The 4,551-nt window shown below is 43.2% G+C and overlaps 1 pseudogene; it reads left to right on the top strand.

Annotated features, from left to right (window-relative positions):
* LOC115872749 overlaps window positions 1-4,444 on the top strand; it is a 47,584-nt pseudogene extending 43,140 nt beyond the window's left edge.
* The last annotated feature ends 107 nt before the right edge of the window (window positions 4,445-4,551 follow it).

The raw sequence follows: 4,551 nt of genomic DNA, 5'->3' as shown, positions 1-4,551 counted from the left end.
CTGCACCTTAGAAATAGGGATGGCAAGATTTCTCATGTACTCAGGACATGTTATCTGAAGAGACCAGTCCTTGGATAAGGACATCATATTGGTAAAAGTAGAAGGTCAGCAAAAATAAAAATAAAAAGCAGACCCCAGTGAGATGGATTGACACAGTGGCTGTAACAAGACACTCAAACATAGCAATGATTGTGAGGGTGGTGTAGGTTCAGGCAGTGTTTCGCTGTTCATAGAGTGGCTGTGAGGGTGAAGCAGCAGCAACAGTGACAACAGGGATGGACAGTTCACAGTGTCAGTGAGTAGTCATGGATCCACCTCGTCGTTTTTAGGAGCTGCTTGTGTGTTTCAGTGCCAGGAGCTGGATTTTAGCTTGGAACCAAGGAACTCTTTGAACTTCCCAATGTAAACATGAAGTCCTGAAGTACTTTCTAAGCAAATAACATGAAGACAAGAGTGGGATTTCAGGAGGCTGAATACCATTGAGGTCTATTTCATTCATTTGCTTTTTTAGGAGCTAACTAGAGTTTGCTATAACACAATCTTAATCTTGTTTGATTAAATGAAATAGTAAAATAAGAGTAATTATCCGTTCCCCTAAGGTTGTTCTGACAGATGAAGAGTTGCTTTTAGCTTTCCCTTTATAGTGGGTAGGGCTGATGAGAGCAAGCAGGTCAAAGGGGAGGAGCACTCACACTTTACAAGGTGTAAGTCAAGTATTTGGAATGGTTGTATGTCCGTGGGTGCTGCAAACAGTGCACTCATTGTTGAAAGATTGGCTGTTTGAACTCCCTGCAGGCTCCATGGAAAAAAGGCTTGACAGTCTGTTTCTATAAAGAAAATGGCTGTGGGGATTGATTTTATCCTACAAAACAGGGGTCCTCTAACTTTTTAAACAGGGGGCCAGTTCACTGTCCCTCAGACCCGTTGGAGGGCCGGACTATAGTTTTAAAAAAAACTATGAACAAGTTCCTTTGCAAACTACACATATCTTATTTTGAAGTAGAAAACAAAACGGGGCAAAAACACCTGGCGGGTTAGATAAATGTCCTTGGTGGGTCTCTTGTGGCCTGCGGGCCGCAGTTTGAGGACGCCTTCTGTAAAACAGGGACTATAAGAATGGTGTGGGAAGCAGGGGTGCCTGACCAGCTCTAACTTTAAAAAAAGGCTGACTCCTGTAAAGCAGAGGTCAGCTATACCTCCACTCTCCAACTGTTTTACAAATTCCGGCAACAGCCATCCCTCCCATGGCACTCTCTCTATTTCTTTACTGGATTTCATAATTTGTTACTGTATCCACACAGAAATCATAGAAAATACTCAAGATTATGGGGTCTATTAGGGAAATAACAGGTTACAGCGTGGGAGTCATAATCAATTTGTAAGTAACAGGAACAAACTGGGATGCAGTACTTCAGATTAGAGTGGCTTCTTAGCTGGGTCTTCAGATAGGCTTTTTTTCTGGCCTCTGGCACCTTAGCTGAGCACCGGCCCTGTTTGGGCAAATATTAGAAAGCTCTTTGATTTCAGCTCTACCACTAACTACCCAGAGGCGCATCCCACACTACCAGCCAGCTTTCCTGCCCCAAAGTGCTCAGTTTACTTGCTCGTGGGCCTGGAAGCCCACTGCAGCGTCTTCTGCTAGTCTCCTGTTTGTACTGCTGTGCCATTTCTCTGCTGCTGCTTTTGTCTCTAGTGTCAACAGTTCTGTGTGTCTTGGATGGCAGAACATTCTCAGTGCAGATTTCTTGGCCAGAGGGTGCACTCTGCTCTAGGCAAAGTGAGGTTGGGAGTGACAGCCCTGCATTTTCTGCCTTTAGGATGGCTCATTTTAGCCAGTGGGATGGCATAGTTGACCAATGTCCTCATTAGAATTTCATACACCTTAATGGCAGGAGCCCTGGTGGTGCTGTCGGAGACAGTGTCGGACTGTTAGCCCAAGGCCAGTAGTGTCAACTCACTAACCTCACTTTTTGGGAGAAAGTTGAGAAATCGGCTCCCATAAAAATTTACAACCTCCGAAACCCTATATAAGGTCATTATGACTCTAAATTGACTTGATGCGACTGGGTTTGGGGGTTTTATACCTTATTTAGATGATCCCAGCTCCACAGGAGTGCCATGCACCTTACATTATTATCAAGCTGTCCGTGTGGGTCACAGACACCTCATTTGCAAGTCCCATGTAGTTATTTGGTGGGAGTTCTGAAGACTGCTATAGGCCCATAGGAAGTAATTCACTGCACCTCAGTGGGTCACCACCACTCAGAATCAACAGCAGTGACTTTGACTTTTGTTTTTGATTTTTTTGCTGCCAAGAGAAAATCTAGGACCTGACTGTGGCAATGTATTGCTGATGGCATAAATGCTACAACATGTTGCTGTTCAATTTTTAAACGTGTAAAGTCAGGAGTAGTATAAAAGAGAAAATATAGACAACCTATCACCTAGTAGGTGGCAGATTTCTTGTCTATCATCTTTCTGTGGGCAGTACATAATCGTATTCTCAGTCTGGTGATTATATTCTTTGGTCTCCATCAGTTCCTGAAGATTTAATTTCAGTTAACTGCTGGTACCACATATTTTGGATTTTGTGTACTTGAAATACAGATATACTTTAGGGATAGTAAGATTTAAAACTAAAATGCGAGGCTTTGGGAAGCTATTACCTAGTTCGTGTTGACAGAGCTGTTATGAATGAAACAATTCATGGAGTTACCCTTCTCTTACTGTGTTTTTCCTCCCTGCATTCACAAAGGAAGTTTCCCAACACAGCTCCTAAAAATAGACTGTGCCGTCAGGCTCACACCCTGACTGCGTACATGGGTTTCTCCTGTTCCCATTTTTGGCTTGGAGTAAGTGAGTTGACTGCCATGCTTGGAAAAAAGCCTCCTTTGAATAGCTCAACACAGTGCTCGATTGTGGCTAAAACCAAAACCAAACCCACTGCCATCAAATTGATTCTAACTCATAGAGGTCCTGTAGGGCAGTGCAGAGCTGCCCCCCAGGGGGTTTCCAAGGCTGTAACCCTTAAGGGGAACAGACAGCCTTCTGTGGTTCAGCAAAGAAAGTGAACCTACCAAGGATATTTCAAAGTGGTCTGTTTGTATTTCCCAAACTAAGTATGAAGGATTCATACTTACAATTAGAAAACATTAGCATTTAAAGAAAGGAAGATATATACTTATTTCCTAGGACTTTGAGCAAAATCAACATTTTTAACAGCACTTAAAGTTGGAGGCAGTGTTTTTAGTTTTCCTTTAAAAAAAAATAAGTCTCCTGTGCACCTAAGCACAATTCTGAAAGGCAAATATACGTATATGTATATTACACTCTTCTTGTGGTTCCAGTAGGAGGAAGTTCGGGACAAGGCAGTTGGGGAGGGTACATGCAGCTGCTGCCACCACCAACGCCTCTGTGCTTGTGGCATGGGGAAGGAGGGGTGAGTTTCGGGTGCAAGGCCATGCCACTTCAGGAGGGACAGCGGTGGAAAGTTGAAGGCAGATAAAGAACATCAGCGGCATCATCCATCAGCTACTAATGAGAAAGGCCAAGCTGGAAGAATGTCTACCTACAGGAGAATGAAACCAGAGGCTTGTGCTAAAAGTCTTGGGAGATCTTTCTCTGTCAGCCTGCTGCTGAAACTTGAAGCATCACTCAAAATATGTGGTGACACCCATGGGCAATGTGATTTGCTTTGACTCTTTGAGTACAGGGGTTTCCCACCAGAAAGCAAAGATGGGGAAGCACCCTAGAGACTGCCTGTCTCTGCTGGCACAAAGTCAACTATCCTGAGAACTTTTTTCTTCTCTGAGGGAATCACGAATGTGTGCCGGTATCAGTAGAATTAATAGATTTTGTGATGAATATAAAAGAAGATAAAATATTCCACTTTGGAAAACTGTCACAGACTGCTTTAACTGTTTCCACCATCGAGGATAAGAAAGCACATTAATCAGGGAGATTGAGATCTTGTGGATTTGTTTTGGTGAATTGTGGGACCACCTGATGTACCAGATCAAGGTCTTTTTTGTGATCTGTTGTGGTCTGACCCTAACAAAGATGGCCAGGGTGAAAATGACAGAGGAGGGCCTCACTGTTGGTACAGAAGTCGTTGCAAATTTTCCCCATAAGCACAATTTGGAGCTTACATGTAGAGCCCATTAGATGTTGAAGATGGATCTGAATTTTTTTTTTTTTTGCCAAGGGGCTCTTTGCTGCACTCACTATTGTGGAGAATTTGACCATGCTGGTGCTGTGATGGATGTGAGTGAAACACTGCTGTGTTCTTTTCACGGTTCAAAACCTGTAGAGTGGTCCATGCCACTAGCCTATGGCTCCCCCAGAGGGTATAATCACAAGACAGACAAAGGAATGGATGTCATTTTGCCACTGCCATGTTAGTACTTATAACATATGCTATCTAACTTTCGTATTAAAAACTGTAATGTGTACCGATCAGCTTGCTCAAATAGATGCTTTGTGTTTGTGGGCCTCCCTCCATTTTTTATTTACTGAATATTGTTTGCTCGCTGTAACAGCAAATAAAAGACA

This window comes from Echinops telfairi, unplaced genomic scaffold (assembly GCF_000313985.2).
Source record: "Echinops telfairi isolate 266 unplaced genomic scaffold, ASM31398v2 ScPeMD7_7457;HRSCAF=8495, whole genome shotgun sequence".
Classification (NCBI taxonomy): Eukaryota; Metazoa; Chordata; class Mammalia; order Afrosoricida; family Tenrecidae; genus Echinops; species Echinops telfairi.
Note: the sequence above shows the minus strand (reverse complement) of the source record. Positions and strands in the feature narration are given on the sequence as shown.